Source organism: Sapajus apella, unplaced genomic scaffold, assembly GCF_009761245.1.
Source record: "Sapajus apella isolate SASKATOON/1434 unplaced genomic scaffold, GSC_monkey_1.0 scaffold76, whole genome shotgun sequence".
NCBI lineage: Eukaryota > Metazoa > Chordata > Mammalia > Primates > Cebidae > Sapajus > Sapajus apella.
This window is the reverse complement of record NW_022437016.1, coordinates 6616508-6639446: the sequence shown is the minus strand read 5'-3', so window position 1 is coordinate 6639446 and position 22939 is coordinate 6616508. Positions and strand designations below refer to the sequence as shown.

General features: G+C 38.9%; 1 long non-coding RNA gene across 1 annotated transcript; it reads right to left on the bottom strand.

Moving 5' to 3' along the window:
* Positions 1-5385: 5385 nt before the first annotated feature.
* LOC116532384 lies at positions 5386-22864 on the bottom strand. The gene is made up of 4 exons (XR_004260849.1): positions 22509-22864; positions 18037-18143; positions 11158-11308; positions 5386-6173 (listed from the first exon to the last, which is right to left on the bottom strand). It is a non-coding gene; the product is annotated as an uncharacterized LOC116532384 (long non-coding RNA).
* Positions 22865-22939: the final 75 nt, after the last annotated feature.

Here is a 22939-nt window from a genome sequence, read left to right as displayed (position 1 = left end):
AGCCCATCAGACAAATCCCAATTAAGAGACATTCTGTAGGCCCTCAAAAGTTTGCAGTTATTAATACTCCTCAAAACTGTCAAATTCATCATAAACAAGAAAAGTCTGAGAAACTACCAAAGCCAAGAGGAGTCTCAAGAGATGTCTACCATTTTTTTTAATTGCTGTAGTCTGTTCGCTCCCTATCCTTTTCCCTATTCTTCTTCATAGCCCTTAATATCTTCTAAGGTACGAAAATGTTATGTAATTTATCCGTTTTATTTATTTATCATCTATCTCCCTGACCAGAATATAAGCTTCATAAGAGCAGGATTTCCCGTCTGTTCATTGATGTATCCTCAATACATGGTAGGTGCTCAAAATATGTATTGATTTAATGAGTAATGTTTAGCAAAAACAACTAGTTACGGCTGGGCATAGTGGCTCAAATCTGTAATTCCACCACTTTGGGAGGCTGAGGCAGGAGGATCATTTGAGTTCCGGAAGTTTGAGACCAGCCTGGGCAACATAGCGGGACCTTGTTTCTACAAAAAAATGTAACAATTAGCTCAGAGCGGTGGTGCACATCTGTAGCCCCAGCTACTCAGGAGGCTGAGGTGGGAGAATCATCTGAGCCCAGGAGGTCAAGAGTGCAGTGAGGTGCTATTGTGCACTTACTGCACTCTAGCCTGGGTGATGGAGTGAGATCCTGTCTCAAAGAAACAAACAAAACCCAACTAGTTATCTGGGCCAAGGTCTAGGGCATCATCAATACCCAGAAAAGAAGAAAGACTGACAATGTTCTATCTCTTTGCTAGTGGTGGTTTCTATTTAAAAAGACTAAAAATTGACAAACCACTGGCAAAATTAGACAAGAAAAAAAGAAAGTATAAGTAACAGTATCATAAATAAAAGGGGAGATGCTGTTATCAATAATACAGATATTTAAAAGCTAACAAAAGCATATTATAAGCAACTTTACTCCAATAAATTTGAATATATGGATGAAATCAAAATTCTTTTAGAAAAATATAAAATTACAAATGACACAAGAAGAAAATGTCCTGGAAAATAACCCTAGACCCTTACCTCAGACCATTTACAAAAGTTAACTCAAAATGGATCAAAAATCTAAATATAAGAGCTAAAACTATGAAAGTCTTAGAATATAGGAATAAATCATTATCTTGGATTTAGCAAAGATTTATTTCTTTAAAAAGAATATTTTTTGGGGGGACAAAGTTTCACTATGCTGTTTCACTACAATATACTGTTTCACTATAGTACAGCATAAAAATCTCAAACTCCTGGGCTCAAGGGATCCTCCTGCCTCAGCCTCCCAAGTAGCTGGGACAACAGGCATGCACCACCATGCACAGCTGGCACTGATTTTTAAGTTATGACACCAAAAGCACAATCTAAAGAAAAAATAAATCAGAATTCATCAAAATAACAAACTTTAGTGTATCAAAAAATACTATCAACAAAGTGGAAAGACAACCCATAAAATGAGAGAAAATATTTGCAAATAATTTATCTGATGAGTTTGGTACATACAATATATAAAGAACTCACACAACTCAACAAACCGCTTTCTACAGTAGCTAAACTCACCAACAGTGTGTAAGTGTTCCCTTTTCTCGGCAGGCTCACCAGCATCTATTTTTTTTTTAATTTTTAATAGTAGCTGGCTGGGCACAGTGGCTCATGCCTGTAATCCAGCACTTTGGGAGGCCAAGGTGGGTGGATCACGAGGTCAAGAGATGGAGACCATCCTGGCCAACTTGGTGAAACCTCATCTCTACTAAAAAGACAAAAATTAGCTGGGCGTGGCGGCGCACACCTGTAGTCCCAGCTACTCAGGAGGCTGAGGCAGAAGAATAACTTGAACTCGGGAGGCAGAGGTTGCAGTGAGCCGAGATCGTGCCACTGCACTCCAGCCTGGTGACAGACCAAGACTCCATCTCAAAAATAAAAATATAAAGATAAATAAAATAATAATAGTCATTCTAACTGGTGTAAGATGGTATCTCATTACAGTTCTGATTTGCAGTTCTCTGATCATTAGTTATGTGGAGCATTTTTTCATATATTTGTTGGCCACTTGTAGGTCTTCTTTTGAGAAGTGTCTATTCACATCTTTTGCTCATTTTTTTAAAATGGCTTTTTTTTTTTTTTTTTTTTTTTTTGCTTGTTGATTTGTTTAGGTTCCTTATAGCTCCAGATACTAGACTTTTGTCAGATGCATAGTTTGCAAACATTTTCTCCCATTCTGTAGGTTGTTTACTCTGTTGATAGTTACTTTAATTGGAAGCTTGTTAGTTTAATTAGGTGTCACTGGTCAATTTGTTTTTGTTGCAATTGCTTTTGAGGACTCAGTTATGAATTATTTCTCAAGGCAGACATCTAGAATGGGTTTCTTAGGTTTTCTTTTAGGATTCTTATAGTTTGAGGTCTTACATTTAAAATATTTAATTCATCTTGAGTTAATTTTTGTATTTGATGAAAGGTAGGGGTCCAGTTTCAGTCTTCTGCATATGGCTAGTCAGTTATCCCAGCACCATTTATTGAATAAAGAGTCCTTTCCCTGTTGTTTATTTTTGCTGACTTTGTTGAAGATCAGGTGGTTGTAGGTGTGTGACTTTATTTCTGGGTTCTCTATTCTGTTCCATTGGTCTATGCATCTGTTTTTGTCCTAGTATCATGTTGTTTTGGTACTGTAGACTTGTGGTATAGTTTGAAGTTGGTAATGCAATGCCTCCAGCTTTGTTCTTTTTGCTTATGATTGCTTTGGCTATCCGGACTCTTTTTTGGTTCCGTATGAATTTTAGAATACTTTTTTTCCAGTTCTGTGAAAAACGATGTTGGTAGCTTGATAAGAATAGCATTGAATTTGGAGATTGCTTTTGGCCATTTTAACTATACCGTTTCTTCTAATCCATGAGCATGAACTGTTTTTCCATTTGTTTGTGTCATGTATTTTTTTTTTCAATAGTGTTTTGCAGTTCTTGTGAGATCTTTCACCTCCAAAGTTACTTGTATTCTTAGGGATTTTTTTTTCAGCTATTGTAAATGGCATTGCATTCTTGGTTTGGCTCTCAGCTTGAATGTTATTGGTGTATAAAAATGCTACTGGTTTTCGTACATTGATTTTGTATCTGAAAATTTTGCTGAAGTTGTTTGTCAGTCCTAGGAGACTTTGGGCAATCTTTAAGGTTTTCTTTTCTTTTTTTTAAAATTTTACTTTAAGTTCTGGGGTACATGTGCAGATCTTGCAGGATTGTTACACAGTTATACACATGCCATGGAGGTTTGCTGCCTCCATCCCCCCATCACCTACATTAGGTATTTCTCCTAATGTTATCCTTCCCCAATCTCCCCACCCCCTGCTATCCCTTCCCTAGCCCCCCACCCCCCAATAGACCCCAGTGTGTGATGTTCTTCTCCCTGTGCCCATGTGTTCTCATTGTTCAACATTCACTTATGAGTGAGAACATGCAGTGTTTGGTTTTCTGTTCTTGTGTCAGTTTGCTGAGAATGATGGTTTCCAGATTCACCCATGTCCCTGGAAAGGACATGAACTCATCCTTTTTATGGCAGCATAGTATTCCATGACGTATATGTGCTACATTTTCTTTATCCAGTCTATCATTGATGGGCATTTGGGTTGGTTCCAAGTTTTTGCTATTGTAAGCAGTGTGTGCATTTGTCTTTATAATAGACCAATTTATAATCCTTTGGGTATATACCCAGTAATGGGATTGCTGGGTCAAATGGTATTTGTATTTCTAGATCCTTGAGCAATTGCCACACTGTCTTCCACAATGGTTGAACTAATTTACAATCCCACCAAAAGTGTAAAAGCATTCCTATTTCTCCACATCCTCTCCAGCATATGTTGTCTCCAGATTTTTTAATGATCCCCATTCTAACTGGCATGAGATGGTATCTCAATGTGGTTTTGATTTGCATTTCTCTAATGACCAGTGATGATGAACTTTTTTTTATATGTTTGTTGGCCACATAAATGTCTTTTGAAAAGTGTCTGTTCCTATCTTTAGCCCACTTTTTGATGGGGTTTTTTATTGTACATTTGTTTTAGTTCTTTGTAGATTCTGGATATTAGCCCTTTGTCAGATGGGTAGATTACAAACATTTTTTCTCATTCTGTTGGTTGCCGGTTCACTCTAATGATTGTTTCTTTTGCTGTGCAGAAACTCTTAAGTTTAATTAGATCCCACTTGTCTATTTTGGCTTTTATTAGCATTGTTTTTGGTATTTTAGTCATGAAGCCCTTGCCTATGCCTATGTCCTTAATGGTATTGCCTAGGTTTTCTTCTAGGGTTTTTATGGTGTTAGGTCTTATGTTTAAATCTTTAATCCATCTGGAGTTAATTTTTGTATATGGCATAAGGAAGGGTCCGGGTTCAGCTTTGTGCACATGGCTAGCCAGTTTTCCCAACACTATTTATTAAACAGGGAATCTTTCCCCATTGCTTTTGTCCAGTTTGTCAAAGATCAGATGGTTGTAGATGTGTGGTGTTACTTCCAAGGCCTCTGTTTTGTTCCGTTGGTCTATATCTCTGTTTTGATACCAGTACCATGCTATGTATAGATTCCTATCATCAACAAAGAGAGATAGTTTGACTTCTTCTTTTCCTATTTGGATGTCTTTTATTTCTTTCTCTTGCCTGATTGCTCTGGCAAGGACTTTCATTACTATGTTGAATAGTAATAGTGAGAATGAGGATTTTTGGCTTGTTCCAGTTCCCCAGAAGAATGCGTCCAGTTTTTGCCCCTTCACTACGATGTTGGCTGATTTGTCATAGATGGCTCTTATTTTGATCCATCTAGTCTTCCCTTGGTGACTAGTTTTTTTGAGGGCTTTTATCATGAAGGGATGTTAAATTTTATAAAAAGCTTTTTCTGTGTCTAATGAGAAGATCATATGGTTTTTGTTTTTAATTCTGTGTATGTGGTGAATCATATTTATTGATTTGTGTATATTGAGCCAACCTTGCATCCCAGGTATGAAACCAAATTGATCATGATGAATTAACTTTTTAACATGCTTCTGTATTCAATTTGCTAGTATTTTGTTGAGGATTTTTGTATATACATTCATCAGGGATATTAGCCTATAGTTTTCTTTTATTATTGTGTCTTTGCCATATTTGGGTATCGGGGTGATGCTGGCTTTATCAAATGAGTGAGGGAGGAGTCCTTCCTCCTCGAATTTTTTGAATAGTTTCAGAATTGGTACCAGTTCTTCGTCACATTAAGAGATTCAGGCAGAAAAGAAGTTCTAGTATTTCTACATAGATGCAAAAATTTTAAAGCATTTGATAAAACTTAATATCCACTCATTATTTTTAAACACTTAAGAAAAAAGACATAGAATGAAAGTTCCTAATCTAATAAAAAGTATCTATAGAAAACCAAAGAAAATTAATGGTTTATGTCAAAAGCTTTTCCTCTAAAGTCAGGAACAATTAAAGGGTGCCCAATATCCCCATTTCTATTCTATGTTGTATTACAATTTCTAACTAGTACATGAAGGATAAGAAAAATAAGTGAATGGTATAATTATCTGCAGATGGTAAATTATATATGTAGGGAAAAGAGATTTATTAGAATTATAAGAGCATTTAGCAAAATCCCTAGATGAAGAATCAATATGACAAAAGTAGCTACATTTCCAAACACCAGCCATAAATTGTTGGCAAATAATTTTTTAAAGATGACTTTTTAGCCTAAAAAACTCAAGTATCTACAAACAAATATATCAAAAGATATATAAGACTTTTATGTCTATTCAAAGACACTAAAGACTGATGTAAATGGTGAATTGGAAGGTCCAATAGTATAAAAATGTCAGTTCACTCTAAAATGACTTAATGATTCAGTTCAATCCCAGTAAATATTCCCAATAGGGTATTTTGATAGAATCTGACAGACTAACTTTAAACTTTATGGAAAATTTAAAGGCCAAGAATATCCAAAACACTCTTTTAAAAAATAAGATGGGAATTCTTGCTGTACTAAATATTAATAATGATTATAAAGTAAAATGATAAAGACATATGACATTGTCACAGAAATTGACAAATAAATCAATGGAGTATAACCAAGATATGCAATGACTCACACATAAATGGACACTTCATATATAACAGTAATGGCACTGCAGAGTCCTAAAGAAAAAAGATAATCTTTTCAGTAAATGGTGCTTTGAAAACAGAACATTCATATAGGGGAAAAAAAAATTAAATGTACTCTTTCATCAGTGTAAGCTTCCATGAGTTCAGAGTTTTTTCAGTTTCGTTCACAGCGTAATCCCAATGGCTAGAAATGTAACTGGCATATAGAAGGTACGCATACTCATTCAGTATTTGTTAAGTGAATGAATGAATGAGTAAATAAATGATGGCTTTAGAAATATTTCTCAAGTTTTTAATCTGCCTTCTTTTAAACATCTAACTAGGAAAAAAGTACATGAGAGTTACCACTAGATGGAGAAACGTAACAAAGTAATCAACACAGTCTTTCATTCTGAAAGGAATTGCTTCAAGAAAAGCCTGCTGTCACCTTTGCTGTAATAACTCATATTTCACTGATTTATGCCCCAATGCACAGATGTTATTCTGCTCTGCTAAGTATTTTAGTTCTTCTGTGTACCAGTACAGGTTACCAGTTCCTCTTCCCTCTTCCCCACCCTCTCCATCCCTTGCAACTCCCCAACCTGTATTTAACTGAATTTCCCAATGTACTAAAGCCCTCAGGTTTCCAGAGCTGTGAGGTGGTCCATGGTGAAAAAGAATCTGTCCCCTCTGAGTTATACTCTGTTAAAGCAGGTCACAAGTTAGTGAAACAGTTCTTTCATATTTTACTTCCAACATCCTTTCTCCGTGGAATCCCAGATTGGATCCACTGTGGGGTAGATTTGAATGGCAGCTACCGTGCATTATCAAGGACCACCATTTCTTTGCACCTCTAAAGGATCACTTGCCAGGTCATGGTTATCCCAGAAAGTTGTCTCAGTGCTTATGCTGATAAGCTTCCATCACTAATCTGTCCACCCGTTCATATTAGGCTAGTGTGACTAACTTATCCTGGTTTGCTGGGGACTTTCACAGTTTTAGTACTGGAAGTCTCACGTCCCATGAAATCCCTCAATCTTGGATAAACCAGAACAGCTGGTCACTCTACACTAGGCCCAGATCTCTCTGAACCCCACTCAAGCTCAAACTGGATTGTGTTATACAAGTGTAAAATTTTTAACCACATATATAAATTCTTGTTCTCTCCTCCCACTCTGCATACAGTCAGCCATCGAATCTGTCAATTCCACTTCCTATGTATCATTTAAATTCATTTCCTCCTCTAATTCACCTTACCTTACTTAGCTCATGTCTCATCATTTTATTCAGAATTACTAGGTAATCTTAAATAATATGGGTTTTGTTTTTTGTTTTTTCTACCCCTAGTATTGCTCATCTCCAGTTCTCCCTCATGAAATATCTTTCACACCAATGTGATGGGATCACATCATAGCCCTGCCAAAAAAAAAAAAAAAAAATCATCACTACTTCCCCTCAGCCTAGGATTTTGTCCACCTTCTTCATATGGTACATAAAGCTCTTCCTGCTGGGTGTGGTGGTTCACACCTGTAATCTCAGGACTTTGGGAGGCCGAAGTGGGTGGATCACTTGAGGTTGGGAGTTTGAGACCAGCCTGACCAACATGGAGAAACCCTGTCTTTACTAAAAATACAAAAATAGCCGGGCGTGGTGGCACATGCCTATAATCCCACCTACTCAGGAGGCTGAGGCAGGAGAATTGCTTGAACCCAGGAGGCGGAATTTGTGGTGAGCCGAGATCACGCCATTGCACTCCGGCGTGGGCAACAAGAGCGAAACTCCACCTCAAACAAACAAAAAATAGCTCCTCCCAGTGTAGCCCTACCTAATATTTTCAACTTTATCTTCCATCACTCTATTCTTTATATTCTTTACCCCCAGTGCTACTTACTACTCAACTGAACTAATTACTGCTCCCAGAACCCACCATGCCCATAGGCCTTTGCTTCCACTGATCTTATTTTCTAGAATGCCCTCTTGCTTTGCTATCTGGTAATTTACCTTTACTCATCAGAACCACCAAAATCGAGAAGGGAAGTTTGCCCAGACCAAGAGATGCTATGTAGACCAAAAAGAAAAGAAAGAAATATTCAGACAGTTTACAGGACACACATATACCTCTCTTATGATAATACAAGCCCAAAAAAGTCTTAGTTAACAAAATGTACTATTTTATATACAACCATATATGAAGGGAAAACAATCAAAGTCACATCTGGCCGCTATATCAATAGGTAATGTTAGGCAGTCCTTGTTCTCCAAGTTCAGGGTCATTGTGCCAGTACTGGGCCTCTTTAGATTTTGTAGGCAACAAAAACCACAATTCAATGCTCTGCTCTGATCCAGTTACACCAAGTAATTTGTAAGGCTGCTACTTCTGAATGGTGCCTGAAGCAAGAGAAGGCTCTACAGTGGGTCAAGGCAGTGCCACTCCAGTCTGTCTACCCAGTGGTGCTCCAAGTGTCTGTGGTAAGAGTGCCACATAGCTCCTCTGGCAAGCCTCTGCAGGAAAATGACACAACACATAGCTAGCAAACAGAACCATACTCTCCTCTGCTCCCTTAAAGAAGCAGCTCATAGCTCACTGTTATGCCCTGGTATAAACTTTTAACCTTGGAATTCCTATTACATGACCTAATTGCTACATGATCTAACTTGCCCATTATGAACAAGACCTAGCTATAATGTTGTGCAGCAGCAATCCATTAGCAAATAGACATAGTATGTGCAAGATCAGATTCTCAAGCAAGCTCAGAGAACAAGTAAGTTACATGAGCAAGTGGCCCAGACCCCCACAGTACCTACTTCTGCTGCCTTATGGCCTCTCCCTCAACCAGCATTTGTGGTTTTATAGGGAGTTTCTTATGACCTGTTGAAAGAGAGGGGGAAATACACTTGGGCTTTATCCCTGTCAAAATGCCAATGATATTCTTCATAGAAACAGAAAAAACGCCTAAAATTTATATAGGACCACAAACGATTTTGACTATCCAAGGCAAACCCAAGCAAAAAAACAAAACTGGAGGCATCATCCTATCTGACTTCAAACCATACTACAAAGTCATAGTAACCAAAACAGCACGTCACTGATATAAAAACAGACACATAGACCAATGAGACAGAATAGAGAACCCAGAAATTAATCTGTGTATCTACAGCCAACTGATTTTTGGCAAAGGGACAAAGAACATACATTAGGGAAAGGATAGTCTCCTCAATAAATAGTGGTGGGCCAAGCACGATGGCTCACACCTGTAATCACACTTTGAGAGGATAAGTAGGGAGGATTGCTTGAGCCCAGTTCAAGACCAGCCTGGGCAACAAAGGGAGACCCCTCTCTACAAACACACAAAATATATTTTTTAAAAACAGCCAGGCCTGGTGGCATGCACCTATAGTCCCAGTGACTTCGGAGGCTGAAGTGGGAGAATCACTTGAGCCTGGGAAGTTGAGGTGCAGAAAGCCATGATTGTACCATTACACTCCAGTCTGGGTAATAAAGCAAGACCCTGTCTCAAATAAATAAATAATTAGTGCTGGGAAAACAGAATATCTATACACAGAAGAATGAAACTAGACTCCTATCTCTCACCATACACAAAAATCAACTCAAAATGGATCAAAGACCTAAGTGTAAAACCCAAAACTATAAAAGTACTAGATTATTGAGGACTACATGATTAGGTACTGGAAAAAAAAAGTACTAGAAAAAAGCAGAGGGGAAATGCTTTAGGAGATTGCTCTGGGAAAATATTTTATGAATAAGACCTCAAAAGCACAGACAACAAATGCAAAAATAAATGGGATTATATCAAACTAAAAAGCTTCTGCACAGCGAAGAAAACAATCAACACAGTGAAAAGACAGCTTACAGAATGGGAGAAAATATCTGCAAACTACTCATCTGACCAGATATTGACATCCAGAATACACAGGAACTTACATATCTCAACAGCAAAAAATAAAAAAATAAATAAATAAATAAACACTATGATTAAAAAATGGGCAAGCGATCTGAACAGACATTTTTCAAAAGAAGACATACAAATGACCAACAGGTATATGAAAAATGCTCAATATCATTAATTATCAGGGAAATGTAAATCACAACTACAATGATATAACATCTCACTCCAGTTAGGATGGCTATTATAAAAGAAAAAAAAATGCTGGCAAGGATGCAGAGAGAAGGGAACTCTCATACACTTGGTGGGAATGTAATCTAGTACAGCCAGTAGGGAGAACGGTCTGGAGGTTCCTCAAAAGACTACAAGTAGAGCCACAATATGATGCAGAAATTCCTCTACTGGGTATTTAATCCAAAGGAAAGGAAATCAACATATTGAAGAGAAACCTGCATCCCTATGTTTACTTCAGCATTATCATGAGAGCCAAGATATGGAATCAACCTATGTGTCCAACAACAGATGGATGAATAAGAAAAATGTGGTATATAAATATACAATGGAGTACTATTCAGCCATAATAAAGAATAAAATCCTGTAATTCAGGGCAACGTGGATGGAAATGGAGGACATTATATTAAGCAAAATAAGCCAGGAACAGAAAGTCAAATACTGCATGTTCTCACTCATATGTGGAAGCTAAAAAAAGCTGATCTCATAGAAGTAAAAAGTAGAATAAAGGATACTAAAGGCTGAGAAGAGTAGGGGGAAGAGGGAGATAGAGATTTGTTAAAGGATACAAATGGATAGGAGAAATAAGTTACAGTGTTCTATACTACTATGGAATAACTATAATTAACAGTATCTTATAGTTTCAAATAGCTAGAAAAAGGATATTGAATGTTCCCAACACAAAGAAATGATAAATGTTTGAGGTGATGGATATGCTAATTACCCTGATTTGATCACTATCCATTGTATGTATCACAACATAGCTATGTACCTCATAAATATGAACAATTATTATGTGTCAATTTAAAATTTTCTAAATGAAAAATTAAAAAAAAATTTAAACCAACTTGGGCCTGGTTTACAGAAGGGTGTCCACATGACACTAGTACCAGTATACTCACTCAAAGATGCTGCTGAAGGGAAACGGTGAAGAAACTCCCAGAGGGCAGAATTTTTAGCAGTACACCTTGAGGTCCTCTCAGCCAGGAAGGAGGAGTAGCTTGTGGTACAGGTGTACACTCATCTGTGGACAGTGAATAATGCTTTGGTCACCTGGTCACGAAATGGAAAAGAACAAGACTGATAGCAAGGAAGACTAAAGAAGAGACACATGCACAGATCTTTCAGAATGAGCACTAAATGTGAAGGAATTTGTGTGAGTGCTTACCAAGATACAGCCACTGTAGAGGAGGCCTCAGTAATAGAGGTGAACAAAGTGACTGGTTCTGGAACTATCAGTCAGCATCCTTCCTCATCTTCTGTGTTAATGGGCTGGTATACAAAATGGCCATAGTGGCAGAGATGAAGCACAGACCCAACAAAGTGCTCACCATGCTAATATGACTGTTAGCATAGTTGAGTGCCCATATTATCAAGAGCAGAATCTAAACTGTAAGTCCCCAATATGGCACAATTTCCCAAAGGGATCAGGCAACTGTGTGTTGATAGGTTGATTATAAGGCACCCCTTCCATCATGGAAATCAAAGCCATTTGTTTGTGCTAGAATAGACACTTATTCTGTGTATTGATTTGCCTTTTCTGCCTATTGCGTTTCTGCCAGCACCACCACATAATTTCTTACTCAATATCATGGTATCCTACTCAACACATCTTCTAAGGAACACATCTTAGAAGTGTAATTAGAGTTTGCAAATTATGGAAATAAGTAGTCTTACTGCATATCCCACCATCTAAAGGTATCTGGCCCGATAAAACAATGGGATGGCCTACTAAAGGCTCAGTTACAACATGAGCTGAGAAACATTTTGTAAGGTTGGAACTCTGTTTTCAAAGAACAATATATGCTTTTAGTCATTGACTAATGTATAGCACTATTTCTCCCAAAGCCACAATACACAGGTCCATAGTCAAGAAGTAGAAGGGAAAGTGGCTTCTCTCATTATTACACTTCTTCACAGAATTCTGCTTCTCATAACTTGAATTCTGTTTAATTCCCAAGAGAGAATGCTTCCATTGAGTTTCTAACAGTTAAATGGCCGTTTTAGATTCCATATGCAACTGAACCAATGGACAAAAACGGAATTACTGGCTGGAGTGATAGATCCTGACAACTAAAGAAACACTGGGTTGCTGCTACAAAGTGAAACCAAAAAGGACTATATATGGGGATGCTGCCATTCATGACAACATGGCACCCCTGTGTTCCCGCTGCTGATAGTAAAAGTTAATTTAAAAAACTATAATAACCAAGAAAGACAGGACCACTGAAGATTCAGACCCTTCAGGAATGACAGTGTGGATCACACCACTTGGTATATGCTAGCTCAGAGTACAGGAAGCATGCAATGAGCTGGGGAGGAAGGGACACTAACCACAGGCTCATGACTAGACAGAAATAAGGACTAATAACTAAGCATTATCTCTTACTTGCTTAATGTATATATGTGTTTATGTATTTCTGTATATATTAACAAATTTGTCTTTTCCTTTCCCACTGTAATTTTAAAAATTAATGGTAATTGTTAATTTCATCTTTAGGTTATAGAAGGTTCATAAGGGACTTTATTGAATTGAGGAGTACTTAACACACAATCCAGAGATTAACGTAATGACATTTGGGATCATCTCTTTATGGAGAAAGGGTAAGAATGTCAATTTATTTATTTTTATTTATTTATTTTTTTGAGTTTCATTCTGTCACCCAGGCTGGAGTGCAGTGGCACGATTTCAGCTCACTGCAATCTCCACCTCCCAGGTTCAAGCTATTCTTGTGCCTCAGCCTACTGAATAGCTGGGATTACAGGCATGCGCCCCTACACCCAGCTAACTTTTTTTATTTTTAGTAGAGATGGGATTTCGTCACGTTGCCCAGACTGGTCTCGAACTTCTGTGCTCAAGTGATCCACCTGCCTCAGCCTCCCAAAGTGCTGGGATTACAGGCATGAGTCTCTGCGCCTGGCTGAGAGTGTCAATTTGTACAAAGGATAGCTGTATCTTGTTAAAGAAAAAGCTGCCATTTTTAAATTGCTGTATGGGAAGCTCAAATATACAGAGAAAGTTGTGTATGAATATTGAATAAGCAAAGTAATGAGCTGTCCCAGTTGTTATGCCATTGTCTCTCAGTCCAAACTCACGAATGTAACTCTTCTTTATGACAACAAGGCTGGGACTATGAGAACTATATTTCCACTTTGCCAGTTGGTTTCCTATTAGTTCTTCAAGGCAGAAAGAGTGAGATAGGACATGCTTCCTTCCTGACAAGTGGCTATCATTTATAATATTCAACTTTTTTGGAATTCCTAAAACCAGCCTCAACATGCCTCATCCAATGATGCCAGCAAGAGTTAGGCAGTGGCCCCTCCTCAGAAGTCTGAAATGCCTCTCTTTTAAGTTTCCTTTTGTGCAAACTTCCTTTGGTGTCCTCAACCCTAGGAGTGGTAGCTTCCTCCTATAGTTACTGTATCTATATTAGTTCAATATCTGCCCCCTCAACTTTTTTTTTTTTTGCTTTGCTTTTTTGGTTCCCCAAAACTCCTTAGCCAATTTCTTATATTGAATTATCTCTGTGGAAATACCAAGTATAGGCCGGGCGCAGTGGCTCACGCCTGTAATCCCAACACTTTGGGAGGCCAAGGCGGGTGGACCACAAGGTCAGGAGATCGAGACCATCCTAGCCAACGTGGTGAAACCCCTTCTCTACTAAAATACAAAAAACCAGCCAGGTGTAGTGGCACACACCTGTAGTCCCAGCTACTGGGGAGGCTGAGGCAGGGGAATCGCTTGAACCCAGGAGGCGGATGTTGCAGTGAGCCGAGATCTTACCGCTGCACTCCAGCCTGACGACAGAGCAAGACTCTACCGCAGAAAAAAAAAAAGAAATACCAAGTGTGGTTTCTGTTGTTCTGACTGTATCCTGACTGATACAGTCATCCTGCAAGTAAAGAACCCAAACCATTTGCAGTCCTTATAAACTTAATCAGTTTGTTGATATCCAGGAAATTATTTTCTGGGATTTTGATTGGGTTTGCCTTGGATCTATACATCAAGTTGGGAAGAAGTGACGTCTTGATAATGCTGAGTCTTCCTATCTATATACATGGAATCTCTCTCCATTTACTTGGATTTTTATTTCTTCATCAGAATTTTATAACTTCCCTCATAAAGGTCTTGTCTATTTTTGTTAGTTTTATGCCTAAGAATTTAATTTGGGGGCACTATTGTAAATGGGATGTTGTTTTCATTTCAAATCCCATTTGTTTGTTGCTGGCATATAGGAAAGCAATTAAGTTTTGCCACCTTGTTATAATTGCTTATTAGCTCCAGGAGGGCTTTTTTTTCTTGGTCAATTCTTTCAGATTTTCTACATAGACAATCATGTCATCTGCAAACAAAGGCAATTCTATTTTTTTCTTCCTAATCTGTATACTTTTTACTTCCTTTTCTTGTCATATTGCATTAGCTAGGCCTTCCAATAAATATGATGTTGAAACGGGTTGGTATAAAGAGACATCTTGCCTTGTTCCTGATTTTAGCGGGAAAGCTTCAATTTCTTACCATTAAGTACCATGTTAGCTGAAAGATGTTTGCACATGTTCTTTATCAAGTTGAGTAAGCTCCCTTCTATTAGTAGTTTGCTGAGAGTTCTGACAGTAAATAAGAGCTGGTTTTTGTCAGATGTTTTTTCTGCATCTATTGATATGATCACGTGATTTTTCTTCTTTAGCCTGTTGATATGACAGATTACATTAATTGATTTTCAAATGTTGAACCAGCGTTGCATTATTAGAATAAATTGCACTTGGTCATAATGCATAATTTCCTTTATATATCATTGGATTAAATTTGCTAATATTTTGTTGAGGACTTTTGCATCTATGTTCATGAGACATATTGGTCTGTAGTTTTCTTTTTTTCTAATATCTTTGTCTGATTTTGGTATTAGGTATTAAAATAATTATGGCCTCATAAAATGAGTTAGGAAGTGTTTCCTCTGCTTCTATCTTCCAAAAGATTGTAGAGCATTGGTATAATATTTTTCTTAAACATTTGGTAGGATTTGCCCGTGAGCAAATCTGGGCTTGGTGCTCTCTGTTCTAGAAATTATACTTATTATTAATTCAATTATTTAATAGATACAAGCCCATTTAGATTGTCTATTACATAATATTTTGATAAATCCAATATGTTCATTCCACTCCCATGGTTAAGCTCTTTGAGCAGCTTCAGTTACCTTTTAAATCTGGGCTAGCCTTTTAATCCACTGTCATTTCTCAACACCACAGCCTGCATATGTTACTACTTACATTTAACCAAAAATATCAAGCTCTGGCATACCCCTATGCATTTTCAAGGACTTTTCTGTATTCCTGAAGTACCCTGTTCTAACCCATATTTATCCTACAAAATTCAGCCTTCCCTGGAAGCCTTTCCTGATGTCTCCAAGCAGTCGAACTGCCCCATTCAGGTTGTACAAGAGAAAAACAAAAATTATGTTTTAAAACTACAAAGAGGAAAGTCCAAACTTTTTAACAGTTATTTAATTGTTCCTATTTAATTCAAGATACACATGAAATAAACTATAATATTCTGATTTGGTTGTGGATTAAGTCCTGTCATTTATAAATTTACTATCCGAGATGGACAGACACATTTTGACACAACATATTAACAATGATACAAATACTGAATTATCTCTGTTGGTAACATTTTAATATAAAATAAAGATTAAAATGCACCAAAATTGAAGGGAAACTTCAGTACCCAATTAGGTATACGCTTACTTGTGTTCATATCTGAAAAGTGCATCAGGACAAGTTTGCGTCTTTTTGTCAATTTTTGCTATGAACGATTAAGAGCTCAAATTCAGGAGTTACACAGTTATGTAGGGCAAACAATATCTACACCACTGACCTGTGCTTCACCAAGATCTGTGAAATTTTGGGTAAATGACTAAACTCACTCTCAGTCTCCTCATGGGATAAAAGTACATCATAACTGGTGGTGACAGTAAATGAAGGTAATGTTATTTATTGAATTACTAAAAGTAATGTCTTATATAGACCACTCTTTCCTCTCACATATGATATTTGACACAATTTTTTTTTTTTACTACGAATCCATAGTGCTCTGTAACAACCTAACTGTTAAATAAAGGACCCTTCTTCAACATAGTTCCCCTTTATTCATTTTTAAAACTTTAAGAAAAGTAGTAGAATATGGTGAACACTAGATGAAGCATCATTCCAAGTAGAATAATCCTTCCTAACCAAGAACTTTCTAGTATAGCTTAAAAATTATGTCTTATATATTTCAAAATAGCTAGAAGAGAATAATTCAAATGTTTCTAACATAAATAAAAGATAAACAAGGTGATAGATATCCCAATTACACTTATTTGACCTTTACAAATTATACAAATATACTCAATTATCACGTGTGCACCCAAATGTATACCTCTATTTTTTTTTAAGATGGTCTCTCTCTGTCGCCCAGGCTAGAGCACAGTGGTGCAATCTTGGCTCACGGCAACCTCTGCCTCCTGGATTCAAGAGATTCTCCTGCCTGAGCCTCCCAAATAGCTGGGATTACAGGGGACTGCCACCACGCCTGGCTAATTTTTGTATTTTCATTAGAGTTGGGGTTTTGCCATGTTGGCCAGGCTGGATACTTCTATTATCTGTCAATTAAAAAGTAAAATTTTAGCCGGGCGCGGTGGCTCACGCCTATAATCCCAGCACTTTGGGAGGCCGAGGCGGGCGGATCACTAGGTCAAGAAATCGAGACCACTCTCGCCATGATGAAACCCCGTCTCTACTAAAAATACAAAAATTAGCCAGGTGTGGTGGTACGTGCCTGTAGTCCCAGCTACTCGGGAGGCTGAGGCGGAAGAATCACTTGAACCCAGGAGGCGGAGGTTGCAGTGAGCCGAGATTGCGCCACTGCACTCCAGCCTGGCGACAGAGCAAGACTCCGTCTCAAAAAAAAAAAAAAAAAAAAAAGTAAAAATTTTAAAATAATAAGTCATACCTAGAAAAATAATCACTCATAATCACAGGTCACGGGACACATTTTGCAAGTAAACATAAATGGCTTTGGATATCTCAGGGATGTGGATAGGAGAAAATAGGCAATACAAAGATGTGGATACACAGTAGTCATGTGTGATATTATGGGCTGTGTTTCCCCAAAATTCACACATTGAAGTCCTAACCCCATATATCTCAGCATGTGAGTATCTTGGGATACAGGATCTTTAAAGAGGTAATTAAGTTAAAATGAAGTCATTAGGATGGACCCTAATTGAATATGACTGGTGTCCTTCTAAGGAGAGGAAATTTGGACACAGACATACAAAGGAAAAACAGCGTCAAGACACAGGAAGAAGACATTTATCTACAAGTCACAGCCACAGGCCTGGAACAGACCCTTCCTTCATGGTGCTGAGGAGAAGCCAACCCTGCTAACACCTTGATCTTGTACTTCTTCTAGCCTCCAGAACTGTAAAACAAATTAATTCCTGCTGCTTAAGCTACCCAGTCTGTGGTGGAAACCCTAGCAACTAATGCACGTGGAAAGGAATACTAGAATGTAAGATCTATGAGGATAAGAATTTTGGTCTTTTTTGGTCACTGATGTGGCCCAAACACCTAGAACAATGCCTGGTATGTAGTTAGTATGCAGTAAATATTTGCTGAGTGAACTAATAAAAAAGCAGATTAATAAGATTATTTTCATAGATAACTCTAATAAATAACACCAATATTACAGTAATGCTTTTTATTTTCATAAGTCCTGAGGATCTGAACTCCTGGTGTCTTACCTGGTGTTGTGGTATAATCTGCTGCCACAGCCCATGTGTATAAAATCCTCTGGTGAATCTCTTGTGACGATTCAAATCCTGGAGTAATTTCCTGAAGAAGAGAAGAGCTAAGAAGACAAAAATCTTGTTGTAGTGCAAAAAGTGTGAGTTAATACATATTAAAATCAGTTAATACAGATCAAATTTGTTAGTCCCATCATAGAGAAAATGTCACAGACAGATGTAACTTGATGGTATTGCTATTCTCTCAAGGTATTTAGCTAGCTGACATCCATAAAAGCATTGAGAACATCCCGGATTAGCAAATTAAAAGAAAAAAAAAAAAAGACTTCTCTGTTGTTCTTATTAAAGCACTGCAATGGACACAGGAAAAAGGCTAATTAAATTTCCTTCTGACTTACTCAATTATGGATTCATGGTGCATATCTGTCTTTAACCTGATCTCCACGTCTTAATGTTATCACTGTTACCATCAATCAATACTTAATTTGGTACCCTGAATATGCTTGGCAAATAACAGCAAAATGAAACATAAAGAAATATGGAACATCTACTCTGATTTTCAAACTATATATAAGTATCCTTTAAATAACAATTGGGGAAAAATTCACCAAAACTGTAATAGCAATTTTGTTAGAGGTAATACGTAATTCTCTCTTCAAAGTACTCACAATTTTATGTCTCCATTTTAGAAGTACAATGTTATTTATTTATTTTATTTTTTGAGATGCGTCTCATTCTGTCGCCTAAGCTGGAGTGCAGTGGCGCAATCTGCGCTCACTGCAACCTCCACTTCCCAGGTTCAAGAATTCTCCTGCCTCAACCTCCCAAGTAGCAGGGATTACAAGTATGTGCCACCATGCCTGGCTAATTTTTTTTATTTTTAGTAGAGATGGGGTTTCACCATGTTACTCAGGCTGGTCTCAAACTCCTGACTTCAAGTGATCTGCCTACCTTAGCCTCTCAAAGTTCCGGGATTACAAGCGTGAGCCACTGAGCCCTGCCATAATGTTCTTTAAAAATAATCATTCTAACTTCTAATCATTACTGGGAGAAATTTTAAGATTAAAAATCCTCCAAAAGGAGAAAGTGATGCGCTATTTATTTTTTTTCTAATCTTAACAGTGAGAAATTTTTTAAAGTACATTTAATCAATGCCTTTATACAGAATATGCATGAGAAAGCCAGAATACACCAATTTCATGGGCAAGTGAAAGTAAGCATATTTTAATCAAAAATTGGAAACTCTATTCTAAAAGCAGTTTACAAATCAAGTCAAAGCTGCGTCTTAGTTTAGGGCCAGGAATTAGTTTTAGAACTGATGCAATCTCAAACCAGAGCCAACAAGTATTGACCGAAGTCTCTGTCCCAAAGGGAGACACTTGTAATTCTCCAAAAGGGACACAGCATTGTCTTCAGACTTGGGCTTAGGTAACTGATAGGGGTACAGACATTAAATTCATTTTGAAATACCATTTTCCTTTCCAACAAAAGTGAAATCTAAATTCTTTTTCACAATATGCTATTTGTAATCAAGGCCTCCTCTAGTGAAGGGTTTAATTAGCTTCTTGTGCATTTGCTCCTCTTTCCTGGGAACGACAGGATAAACGGGAAGTTCATGCCTTGAGGGCTTATTCATTACAGAATGGAAAAAATGAAGCTATGGACTTTCTCAGGGATGATTTAGAAAGAAGGGATCATTAAATACAGTACTCCCCTCCTTATCTTCTCCAGAAGGCTAATAAAGAAAGTGACTGCACAAGCTGCACTCTGCCGCAGGAATACAAACAGTTCTTGGCCAGTATTTGACCAGAATACTTGTGAGCTCTGAGTCAGGTTTTGATCACACATTGTAGCCTGTTCCAGGAGCAAAGATCATCTTAATGCCTCTCTTAACACCTGTTGTGTCTCCTCCAGTTTCCGTCCCAATAGTCACAAAGCTCTAGAACTATAAAAGCAGAGAGAAAGTCTGCCATTTGATATGACCTAAGTACTACATGGTGTTGGGTAGAACACAGCCAACTACTGAGCACATTAAAAAAGAAGAAAAAAGTGCTCCTCTTGAGACTCGAGATCTTTGTGGTGATAGAATAGTTCTGTAACAGTTGCTGTGGTTATATCAATCTACATGTGTCAAAATGGCACAGAACTATAAACACATTTTGTGCCACTGTCAGTTTCTTGGTTTGGTACTCTAGTTAAGTAAGATGTAACTATTGGGGGAAACTGGGTAGAGGGGACATGTGACCTCTCTATACTGTCTTTGCAACTACCTGTGAATCTGTACTTTTTTCAAAATTGAATGTTTCTAAAAGTGCACCTTGTGTACATTAACATACTTTGAACATTGTGTAATAGAACAAGTCTAATTCAAACACAGCCTGGTTTCCAGATGTGAGGTCTTCAGCCACAACCCAAGAGGCTTAAGGTTGGGAATGTCTCTGCATCATGCTTTTCCCTCTGCCTGGGATAGCCTTTCCCACTGCCTGCACTGCTTATTCCCCTTTCCCAGGCTGGCTCCTTCCCATTTCTCAGGTGACATCTCAAAGCCACTTCCTTACAGAGGTGTTCCCCTGTCCTAACCTTTGCTGTTCTCTGAATATTCCATTCCTTCCACAGCTCCCTTCACCATGTGTAATGATTCACTTACTTGTTTGTTGCCCATCTCCTCACTAGAACATAAGGTAAACTCCACGAGGCGCTTGCCCAATGCATCCCCAACAAGGAGCACACCCCCTGCCACATGGAAGACGCTCCAAATGGATTTTGTTTGAATAATTGACCTCACCGACTGTATGAACTTCCTTGCGGCCAAGAGGACTCTAGAAAACTTTAAAACTGAATTCCCAGCCAATGACAGGACAGGTCAGACACACCTATCATACCTTCTCCCTATTGGAGTTTAGACAGACAGCTGACCAGCATTAACATTAAAATACAGGTCATAAGACCAACAGAAGAGACTCTGTGGCAATAACATACCAAATTATAAACAAATTATACCTAAGGTCATGCCAATCAAAAGTTAAGTCACACATCCATTCACTTAGAGAATAAACTATGTTCTAACTGCCACAAGGTTTTTCTCTTTCTCTAGCAGCAAAACAAGCACTGGCCTTAAGACAAGCAATATTAAAACAATTTGCTGATCCAACAGATGCAGATTAACTGAACCCTTATTCCACCAGCCATCACTACAGCTTTACTTGGACAAGAGACTTGATTTCAGTAACCTTCCCCTGATAGGAAGACCACCAACCATGGACTGGCTCTGGCTAGTTTACACAGACTGCATACTTGCACACCTTCCTGTCCTGAAAAGACCTTTTGACACATAGGGCCTGACTGTAATACATGTATGATTATTATGTTTTAGAAATGAGGTCTCTATCAGGTTGGAGTACAGAGATCTGATCATAAACCACTGCAGCCTCCGTCTCTTGGGCTCAAGCAATCCTCCCACCCCAGCCTCCTGACTAGCTGGGATCACAAATGCACACCACCACACCTGGCTATTGCTTTTACTTTTTGTATAGATGGGGACATCACCATGTAGCCCAGGCATTTAACATTTAAATGGTAACTCTTCAAAGTGAACATGGGTTGTATGGTTACATGCACGTTTGCTCAGTAGGCATGTGTCAGGACCACCTGTATGAATATTCATAGCTACTCCTGTCAGTGCTGAATATGCATATTTACCCAAGCTGTTCAGCCTGAAGCTGCTGAACAGCTCGGGTAAACCCCAACCCCTCCTCTTACCAAGTGTCTGTCTCTGGTCCTGACCATTTCCCAGCCTGCAGAATGGCCACCTCGTAGGGTGTAACCCCTTACAAGACATAAAAGTCTCTTCTCCTTATTATTATTTTTTGAGACAGAGTTTCTGTCTTGTTGCCCAGGCTGGAGTGCAATGCCCTGATCTCGGCTCACGGCAACCTCTGCCTCCCGGGTTCAAGTGATTCTCCTGCCTCAGCTTCCCGCGTAGCTGGGATTACAGGCATGCACCACCGCACCTGGCTAATTTTGTATTTTTAGTAGAAACCGGGTTTTTCCATGTTGATCAGGCTGCTCTCAAACTCCCGATCTCAGGTGTCTTGGCCTCTCAAAGTGCTAGGATTACAGGCATAAGCCACTGCTCCTGGACCTTTTTTTTTTTTTTTTTTGAAACGTTGTCTCCATCACCCAGGCTGGAGTGCAGTGGGGCAATCTTGACTCACTGAAACCTTCGCCTCCGGGTTCAAGTGATTCTCCTTCCTCAGCCTCCCTAGTAGCTAGGACTACAGGTGGGCGCCACCACGCCCGGCTAATTTTTGTATTCTTAGTTGAGCCAGGCTGGTCTCGAACCTCTGACCTCAGATGACCCACTTGCCTCGGCCTGCCAAAGTGTTGGGTTTACAGGCGTGAGCCATCGCGCCCGACCTCCTCTCCTTTTCCAAATGTCTACATTTTGATTTGTTTTTTTCTTAACACACCTCACTCGAGTTCGTTCACTTCGGTTGAGGGTTGATCTGCCTGCCCTCTCAGCTCAGGCTGACCTCAGCGCCGCCGCCACTTCGGTGCACCTCAGCCTTCTCCCCTCAATTCAGATCTCCCTCCGTCATAAGAGGGCGCTATTTTCTTCCCTCTAACTCGTTCTTTCTAACCTCGTTCTTCCCAGACGAGGCGCCTGGATCCAGGTACTTCTACCCCGCGGGGCGACTCACTCGCAGTTTTTCTTCAGGCCATCCCCCGCGGCCGCCTACCCACCACTCTCACGCCCCGCTCCACGCCCCTTGGCTTCCGCCCTCCCTTCCGGTGCAGGGGCCCGGCCTAGTCCCCAAAGCCTTGGGGGATCTCGCCCCTCAGGCCACGCCCTTCAGCCTGAGCGGGAAGTGACTGCGAAGCAGCTGCGCTGGAGGGACCG